The 10278-nt window shown below is 43.4% G+C and overlaps 1 long non-coding RNA gene across 1 annotated transcript; it reads right to left on the bottom strand.

Moving 5' to 3' along the window:
• Positions 1-726: 726 nt before the first annotated feature.
• On the bottom strand, positions 727-5024 carry LOC122685985. The gene is made up of 3 exons (XR_006338600.1): positions 4853-5024; positions 1105-2482; positions 727-1011 (listed from the first exon to the last, which is right to left on the bottom strand). It is a non-coding gene; the product is annotated as an uncharacterized LOC122685985 (long non-coding RNA).
• Between the last annotated feature and the right edge of the window lie 5254 nt (positions 5025-10278).

Here is a 10278-nt window from a genome sequence, read left to right as displayed (position 1 = left end):
TGTCACAGTCCTGACACTGTGTGTAGCACGGTCCCATTAAAACAACCTGTTCATCCCTCAAAATCCGCCAGGACCTGGATGTTAATGCCTGTTTGCACAGTAGGGAGGCCTGGGCTGCAACATCAGTGATGTGTCCAGGGTTCATGTCCAGTAGGCCCTGTAAACTCTCTGCCAGGCTGCTGCCCAGCAGAAGCACACACAGGGTCCACAAGGGAACTTCTTCCGGGGGCAGTCTTCACACAGGAGAGGGGTTGGGAGACCGTCTTCCCACCCAGGGGACCTACCTGTGTTCCAGGCTCCAAGGGACTCAAAGATAGAGAAAGCACATATTCAGCTTGTGAGGAACCCTGTCTGCATGATTCCAGAGCCCCTGGTGTGTCTGTGTGTCTGTGTAATGAGTGAATGGATCGACGGAGTGGCTGAGTGGCAGAGGCTGTGCAGGTCAGCGGTGGTCAGGCGGGTGTATTGAATACTCTAAAGAGATTGATTTCAGTTTCATTTGAAGAATCCGTTCCTATCAGTCGGAGCAGTCCACATACAGAGATGGCTGAATTCGTAGGCTTGGGTCCAGTTCCCAGATTCGCAAGCAGAAGAGTTAAGATGACCCCAGCAGAGATGTTGTAGAGGGATTTCCAGCTCCTGTATGATATTTTCTTTTTTAAATTAAAAAAAAAATTTTTTTAATTTATTTTTTAATGGAAGGATAATTGCTTTACAGAATTTTGTTGTTTTCTGTTAAACATCAATGTGAATCAGCCATAGGTATACATATGTCCCCCCCCCATCAGCATCAAGATTTAGAAATTGGATGATTTCACATAAAAATCCCGATGTTCAGCTCCTCTTTAACAGAGTGGAAGGCCTGGCTTCACTGGGCCTGCTGCAGTCTTTTCACGGCTGTCCCCTCATTTCCCTGTTGTCCTCCCAGAAATGAGGACTGGGATGCCATTTCTCATTGTACATTGCTGTTTTTTTAATTATAAAAATAAAACTTTTTTTTTTTAGTTCTTTCTGAAAAAGAGGAAAAGTAAAAGACCAAGTCATTTGTTTAAAAAAAAATGGAGCCCAACATACTTATCCGTGAAAGTGAGGAAACTTGCATACATTCAGAAGGCAGGGTTCGACTGGCTCTGTTGGTTTCCCTTGCCAGCTTGGACCCCAGGACAGTTTGAGTTTGCTGCCCTAGAGTGTCCTTGGTGTCTCCTTGTTCCTGCTCTGTGGACCTCTGGTCAGATTCTCACCTGACTGCCGTTTGGGTCTTCAGCTTCCGAGATGAGGGGCCGTCGGAACTGCCGTGAGTGTCGTCCTGGGTCTCGTGGTGTAAGGTAAGAAGAAATCCTGCCCGGAGAGGCTGCTGTGAATTTCCAGTTAAGTGAGACGATAAAGGCCTGGCAGACCACACTGATGCCTCTGCCCAGGGAAACCCTTCAGAGATGGAGTGCCTTGATCACGACTTTCCTGAAGTGGCCATCCTCCCAGCACTTTCCTCCTAGCCCTTCCTTCCCCAACCCAACCACACGGATGGTGCTCTGGAGTGCTGTTCAGAAGTGGGGACATGCTTCTGGTGTGGTCTGAGCAGCTCAGTCAGCAGGACAGACCTCGCCCTCAGTTCAGACACCCTGCTTTGATTCCTGTCATCTCAGATCGCATCCTCTCTTTTCATCAGTCACATCACATGTTGATCCCCACTGAGTCTGTGAGACACCAAGACCTTCAGATTGCCTTTTCATGAACACTTGTCAAGAGAGTTCTACCCCTACCTTAACCGAAAATCATAGACAGTGCAGGTTGAACATGCAGGATATAATTTCAGCTCCCACTTACACAGAGAAAGACCACTTCATCAAACACCCTGACAAGATTGTTGAAATGAGGAAGTTCACACTAATACACTGAATATTTTACCCATAGTTATGCTCCTCCAAGAATGGATCTTGATTTTGTAAAGCAAAAACCCCCAAATACATTAACATTCTTCCTAATTTAATATCATTCATAAGTTTGATTAGTACGATTTCTACATTTTCAGGTAGGTTGGTATCACATTTTAGATATTCTGCTTATCAGAGTCACTCATCACTGTAGAAAACTTAGAAAATACAAAAGCATTAAGGAAACAATTAGAAAACTGGGATATCTATGATATAAAAACTTATGATTCAATAATAAAAAGACAATTCAATTTTTAAATGGGCAAAGATCTTGAATAGACATTTCTCCAAACAAGATATGCAAATGGCCAATATGCACATGAAAAGATACTCCACATAATTAATCTTTAAGGAATGGAAATCAGTTTCCTGAGAGGCGCATCATTAATTTGTCGCTGTATCCCTGGTCCTCAGCAGAAGACCTCGCTTGGAGCGTGGGGTCTTAAAGTTGCTGATTGAATGTATGTACAAATGAAAGAATGAGGGAGTGTATGAACAAAAGAATTGCAGGGAGGGAAATAGTCCAGAAGCAAGAGGAATGCAGGACCAGCCTAGAAGATAAAAAGATAGAGCATAAAGTTCAGTGAAAATTCATGGGGGGTAAGTCCCCACCCCAAGGCAGCTGGAACACGTGCTGGGGATTAACTGCAGGCTTGGTGTCAGATGCCGCAGTCCTTGGGGTTGCAGAGAGTCGGACATGACTGAGCAACTGAACTGAACTGGGGTCAAATGATTTTTGAGCAAGCGGTTAAAGATGTACTCTCTTCTTGGGGAGGTGCCACACTGCAGCTTGTGGGGTCTTAGTTGCCCGACCAGGGATTGAACCCAGGCCCTCAGCAGTGAAAGCATATGGAGTCCTAAGCACTGGACCGCCAGGGAATTCCCTAAAGCTGTTCTTTAGAAAAATGAAACTGTAAGACCAAGTATAAGATGGGTCAGAAGCAGAGACTGGGAGACCAGCCTGGAGGCTGTTCAGGCAGAAGACAATGGGAGCTGAATTAGGCCTGCAGTAGGACCAGAGAAGGGATGGAAGGCAGAGGCCCTCATCCAATTCCCAAACATTATAAAAACTGTAAAAACAAGTGTGTCTGGTGACAAATAGTTCCCTGTTCAATGGGACTCCAACTATTAGAGGAAGTACTTGCCAATAAAATTTAAGTGGCTTGTGGTCTGAAGTTGCGACCACACTTTCTATAAAGGTAATTGAAAGGAAAACAAAAACCCCAATTGGGGGTAGTAAGAAAACAGGGAACCGTAAGACTGTCACCCCATTATGTGGATTGGAGTTCACCCACATAATGAATGAGCCCTGGGTCATGTTCATCCTCCTTTGGCCCTGTTTAAGACAGGCAACAATAACTCTCAAACGAGGCTTCAAACAGAGACAGTCCTGTCTGTTTCAAGTCACGAAGGGCATTGCAGGGACCATGTATTAGGGCATTAGCCATGTAGCATATTGCAAGGACCTGGTTTCTGATCCCTGCTCTGAATGAGTACTAGTGGAGAAGTAAGAGGAAGACATTCTGTTAATAATGTCGAGACTTAGAGTTTAGTGGTTGAAATTATTGATACCGGGGCTGGGCTGTGCCTGGTTGAACTCAGCTCTGTCACTAGATTATGGCCTTGAATAAATTATTTAACATCTCTGTACCTTATTATCTCATCTATAAACTGGGAATAGTGAATACAATCATTGAGTAGCTACAAAAATTAATTAATAAATTTTAAATGCTTAGAAACACCTACAATATACTAAGCACCATAGAACTGAACTGAACTGGGAAGTGTTTCCTGTTATTATTATTATTACAAAAAATAATGGCGAAAGCTAGGCCACAGTGGAGTGAGCTGTTCTGAAGTAGAGTGTTCCCTGTTTCCAAAGGTGTATAAATACCAGAGCTGAGTTGGTTATCAGGTTCAGCTTTGGACATTGAGTTTTCAGCACTGGTGAGGCCTCTGAGTAGGTTTATTCAGCATTATTCATTCTGTTTACTTAATTCCACAAACATTTAATGAGCAGCTACTCTGTGCAGACGCTGTGCTGGTGATACTGGGATGAACCAGACGGTCCCAACTCTCAAGGACCTGATAATTTAGTTAAGGAGGCAGGTAGGTATCACTTATGTGGAGGAGCCACAATACCAGCACACGTGAGGTTGACAGGAGCCCAAGGAAGGAGACAGGGCAGGTTTCCGGAAAAGGCAGTAAGAAGCAAGGTCCCCTGGCCCACACTCAGGACCTGGGGAATGCAGAGTGGGAAAAGATCTGCCCGTGCTGGTCAGTGGGTGACTAGATTTTGGCTTTCAGCACTGATAATCATCTTTCCTAGTTCCTGTCCTTAATTGAATTGTTTGGACCCTCCTACTTCTTATTGCTTCTGGAAAGAATATTGTTGTTAGTCTTTAAGATGTCTTCTAAATCCCTTTGCACATACATTTTATGGATCAAGGTTTCAATATGATGGTTTTGCCTCAATCGCTTTATCTTTTGGTTCAGGGAGATTGAAATCTTAAGTTTTTCCAGAAGGGTGTCAGTTACAGACAAAAGAGTCTGCATTTCCTGGGCCACTAAAGCAATACAACATAGGTCTACAGGATCAGGCTAATTTCTGTGTTCCCGTGTGCTCATCCCAGACAGTTGCCCGACTAGGTGAGCTCCTTACCATGGGTGTTCTCCTATTGTACATTTCTGCTAGTGATGTTCAAAGTGGCTACCTTAAGATGTAAAGCCCAGCAACCAGGGGTAAAAATGGAAGTAAAAAAAGAAAGCCATGCACATGGACTGTTTACTAGAGGATGAAGACAAGTATGTTCACAGCCTGTCCTCTCGGGCGTGAGTAACCCCAGTGATGCTCTCAGAGAGGAGGTCGATCAGGAAGTGCTGCCAAGCTTTTCATCCCCCCTCCTGGCTTCCATTCGTACCTGCCTGCTCCTTTTCAAGCTCCGCTGGGGCTTTCAGTTCTTCCTTTGCTTTGCTCGTTACTCCTCTTTCAGCCAGGAGCACGGTTGGTCTGGGAGGCGAGAGGCGCAAGGCAAGAAAATAGGTTAGTCACAGATTTTTCCTGACTGAACGGGTGAGGCAAGAACTTGTTTACCGCTCTCTCTCTCCTCGCCTGTTTCCCTTCTGTGCCCCACCAGGATGACTCATGCCGCTGGGCTCCGGGCAAGCCCTGCAGCCTCTGTCACTGCGTGGGATGTGCAGATTGGGGCCTGTTCTCCTCTTTTCTCTCAAGGAGGAGCCTTGGTTTAGCCCGGTTGAGGCTTCAGCTAACAATTCAGACCCAGTTACACGAAACTTGCTAAGGAAGGTCAGGAAGCCCAAGGGGAGGGAGTTACCGGTAAAAGGAAAACCCAGAAGCTCGTCAAGAGTTAACAAAATACCAGGACCGGAGTGGCATCTGAGTTGTGGTCCATGTCCTTCAGTATTCAAGCTTGGAGTGCTTTCTTGGGGAGGAGGTTCTAGGGGCTAATTATTCTCAAAAGGTTACCTTGGGAGAGAACAGTTATCTTGTCTCTCTAAGGGAAAAGAAACAAATGTTGCAGTCTCAAAGGCTCTTTGTTTTGTTCAGTCTCAGTTGTGTCTGACTCTCAGTCGCTCAGTTGTGTCTGACTCTTTGCGTCCCCACGGACTGCACCACGCCAGGCTTCCCTGTCCTTTACCGTCTCCCGGAGTTTGCTCAAACTCATGTCCACCGAGGCTCTTAGAGCTGCGCAGAGTCTAGGGGGGTCATTTAGGGTGCTCAGAGTGTGCTGCCCCTTAGAATCATAGGGGTGGGGTGCTTTATAAAATCCTAATACCCAGATCCCACCCCTGACCAATGACATCAGAATCTGTGTTTTTTAAATTCCCTGGGTGCTTCCAGGGTGCAGCCAAGTTTGGGAACCTGTGGACCTGACCCTTACTGTTAGACCTGTGGTTGGTGGAGCTGCAACTCCATCAGGGAGCTCATTAGAAATGCAAAGCTCGAGTCCTACCAAGGACCTGCTGAATCAGAATCGGCATTTTAAGTGGATCACCAGGTGATTTGTATGTGCTTTATAATTTGAGAAGCAGTTACTTTTCTTCAAACATTGGGCAGTTGGCAACAAGGGGCCCAAACTCTGTCTGCTCACTGGAGCTAGGCGGTAGCTTTTCCCTTAGAGGGGCCCTCACACTCCACTTTACCGGAGTGCGACACCTGGATGGATTCATTAACTTCCATTACCTGCCTGGGCCCAGTCAGAATTTGAATTTTTAAAAAACTTATTATAAAATTTACCATTAGTAGCATGTAGTACATTCACAATGTTGTGAAACTGCCACAATAGAACATTTTCATTACCCCCAAAGGAAACCCCACACTAATTAAGCAGTCACTTCTCATCTCTTTCTCCCCTCAGTCCCTGCCAACCACTAATATGCTTTTTATGTTACTATGGGTTTGCTTATTCCAAATATTTCATATAAAAGAAACACATAATATTTTCAAGGTTCATTCATGTTGTAGCATGTGTCGGTACTTCCTTTCTATGGCTGAATTATTTTCCTTGTATGGATATGCCACATTGTATTTGTGTTTATCATTTGATGGACATTCGGGTAGTTTCAATCTTTTGGTTATTGTGAATAGTGCTGCTATGAGCATTTGTATGCAAGTTTTTTTTTTTTTTTTTTAAATAAAGGTGTTTATTTATTTTTGTTTTGTTTTGGCCATGCTCTATGGCATGTGGTACCTTAGTTCCCCGACCAGGGTTTGAACCCTTGTCTCCTGCATTGAGAGCATGGAGTCCCAACCACTGGACCATGTATGCAAGTTTTTGTGTGAACACCTGTTTTCAGTCTTTGAGGCCTTCAGTTCTTTTTACCCAGAAGTGAAATTGCTGACTTATTGCTGACTGTGTTTAGCTTTTTGAAGGATAGCCAAACAGTTTGCCATCAGCAACATTGTTTTACATTCCCACTAGGAGGATGCCAATTTTCCCACATCCTTGCTAACACTTGCTATTTTGTTTTCTTTTTTTCTTAATTCTAGTCATGTAGTTGGTGTGAAATGGTCTCTCACCTCACTTTGATCTGATGCTTTTCTGTTTCCATTTCACTAATGATGAATATCCTTTCATTGTGCTTGTTTGGCCATTTGTAGAAAAATATCTATTTAAGTCCTTTGCTCATTTACAAACCATTGTCTTCTTGTTACTTAGTTGTAAGAATTCCCTTTTTAGATACAGGTATATCTCTTGCTTTTCAACTTTGCTTTATGTCATTTTGCACTTATGAAAGACCTTCACTAGTACCCATTTTTGCATTTTCAAAAAATTAATTTGTATTTGAGTATAATTGCTTTACATTGTTAGTTTCTGCAAAGTGAATCAGCTATACATATACATATATCCCATCTTTTTTGGAGTTCCTTCCCATTTAGGTCCCAGCAGGCACTAAGTAGAGTTCCCTGCACTATACAGTAGCTTGATAGTTATCATAAGTTCTCTGTTTTATACATAGTAGTCTATATTTGTCAATAGCAATCTCCCAATTCCTCCCTCCCTTTCCCTCCTTGGTATCCAACCTTTGTTCTCTACATGTGTCATATTTGTTTTGCAACGAGCCATTACAGAAGTAGCACACTTTGAGAGAGTGACACCAAGAAGCTCCTTCCCCTGGATCTACCCTCAGCACCTTGGCATCCAGTCACCAAGCTGTGAACTGTCTCTGAGCATCTGTGCTTTATCTTCACTTATTTTGTGCATACACATTCATTAGCAAGATGTGTTCTAAGCTAATTGCTTCTTTGCTTTGTGGCATTTTGGTTTACAAAAGATTTCTTAGCAATGGTCTACTTTTGGATAGGGGACTTGAGAACCTGTATATGATTTCCAAATATCTCCTCCCATTCTGTAAGTTGTCTTTTCACTTTCTTGATGGTGTCCTCTGATGAACAAAAATTTTTAATTTTGATGAAGTTAAACTTAACTGAGTTTTCTTTTGCTGCTCATGCTTTTGGTGTCAAATAGAATTTGAGATTTTATCACCTGGACAAGATCAATGGATAGGGAGCAATCCATTGGGGAAAGGCAGTAGTGATGGCTTGAGGTTTCTGTCTCCAGTTCAACCAGAAAATCTCAGCACTTGTATGCTTTATATAAGGTCTTTCAGCTTGAATATATGTATAATTGATAGAACCACTAACTTAATGTTTCTCAAACTTGAATCATTGAATATTGAGGGAAACTGCAGTGTGCCAGCTTGCTCTAAAACCTAGTTCCAAATGGTACATGTAGTAATTAGAACTTAATGTTTGCTGGCTTTAGTTAAGTTTTATTTGTAATAAAGAAAAAGCATACATTTTAAGAAAATCATGCAATGTTTCATTTGTTAAATTTGCCACACATTTGGGAAGTTAGGATTTGGCTCAAATTCCAAACCCACTGTCTACTTGGTGGCAACTCATCCACACTGAAGAAATATTCTAGGAAAAGATAGCTGAGCTCTTGCTTACCAGCCTTGGGTACCTGGTGCTACATCTGTATGATGTCACACAGCAAGTGAAAACCCAGGTGTTCTTTGCTGTTTAAACCAAAATCTAAAAAGACCCTGTCCCCCTAGGCCAGGCATTCAATATATTCAGACCAATCATCTATTGATCTCTCTTGAATTGGCACTACTGTAACTACTAGCTGCCATCATTTTTGGAATCTTTCTGTGTGCCAGGCATTGTGCTAAAAGGCTGCATCTAATCCTCCTAACAACCGTGGAAGTGGTTCCATAATTATCCTCATTTTACTACTGGAGAAACTGAATTCAGGTTAATTCATGACTTTCTGAAGTCACGCAGATGGCAAGTGTCAGGGATAGGGTGTAACCCAAGTCTGACTCCAGTCCCAAAGAAAGGCAATGCCAAAGAATGTTCAAACTACGGCAAAATTGCACTCATCTCACATGCTAGCAAAGTAATGCTCAAAATTCTCCAAGCCTGTGAACCGAGAACTTCCAGATGTTCAAGCTGGATTTAGAAAAGGCAGAGGAAGCAGAGATCAAATTGCCAACATCCATTGGATCATAGAAAAAGCAAGAGAGTTCCAGAAAAACACCTACTTCTATTTTATTGACTATGCTAAAGTCTTTGTGTGGATCACAACAAACTGTGGAACATTCTTAAAGAGATGGGAACACCAGACCACCTGACCTGCCTCCTGAGAAATCTGTATGCAGGTCAAGAAGCAATAGTTAGAACCGGACATGGAACAATCAACTGGTTCCAAATTGGGAAAGGAGTAGGTCAAGGCTGTATACTGTCACCTTGCTTATTTAACTTATATGCTGAGTGCATCATGCAAAATGCTGGGCTTGATGAAGCACAGGCTGGAATCAAGATTGCAGGGATTAATATCAATAATCTCAGATACACAGATGATACCACCCTTATGGCAGAAAGTGAAAAGGAACTAAAGAACCTCTTGATGAAAGTGAAAGAGGAGAGTGAAAAAGCTGGCTTAAAACTCAACATTCAGAAAACTAAGATCATGGCATCTGGTCCCATCACGTCATGGCAAATAGATGGGGAAGCAATGGAAACAGTGAGAGACTTTATTTTCTTGGGCTCCAAAATCACTGCAAATGGTGACTGCAGCCATGAAATCAAAAGACTCTTGCTGCTAAGAAGAAAAGCTATGACCAACCTAGCATATTAAAAAGCAGAGACATTATTTTGCCAACAGAGTCTGTCTAGTCAAAGCTAAGGTTTTTCCAGTAGTTATGTATGGATATGAGAGTTGGACTATAGAGAAGGCTGAGTGCTGAAGAATTGATGCTTTTGAACTGTGATGTTGGAGAAGACTCTTGAGAGTCCCTTGGACTGCAAGGAGATCAAACAAGTCGATCCTGAAGGAAATCGGTCCTGAATATCATCGGAAGGACTGATGTTGAAGCGGAAATTCCAATACTTTGGCAACCTGATGAGAAGAACCGACTCATCGGAAAAGACCCTGATGCTGGGAAATTTTGAAGGCAGGAGAAGGGAACGACAGAGGATGAGATGGTTGGATGGCATCACCGACTGGATGGACATGAGTTTGAGCAAGCTCTGGAAGTCGGTGATTGACAGGGAGGCCTGGGGTGCTGCAGTCAATGGGGTCACAAAGAGCCGGACACGACTGAGCAACTGAACCGACTCCAAAGCCCATATTCTGAACTACCAAGCGAAACTGTTATTTCAGAGATGACCAGATTCTGATCACTGATCTCCGCACTGGCTCTCGCGCAGGATTAGGAACCCGCAGGAAGTTTCGGCGCCGACGCGTGCGCAGACCTCACGCCCCGCCCTTTCCTCCCCCACTTCCTTCTCTGACTGCGCAGGTGCGCTCCCTCTAGG

Source organism: Cervus elaphus, chromosome 29, assembly GCF_910594005.1.
Source record: "Cervus elaphus chromosome 29, mCerEla1.1, whole genome shotgun sequence".
In the NCBI taxonomy this organism is placed as follows: Eukaryota; Metazoa; Chordata; class Mammalia; order Artiodactyla; family Cervidae; genus Cervus; species Cervus elaphus.
The sequence above is the reverse complement of the archived record's forward strand: the minus strand, read 5'-3'. Positions and strand labels throughout refer to the sequence as shown.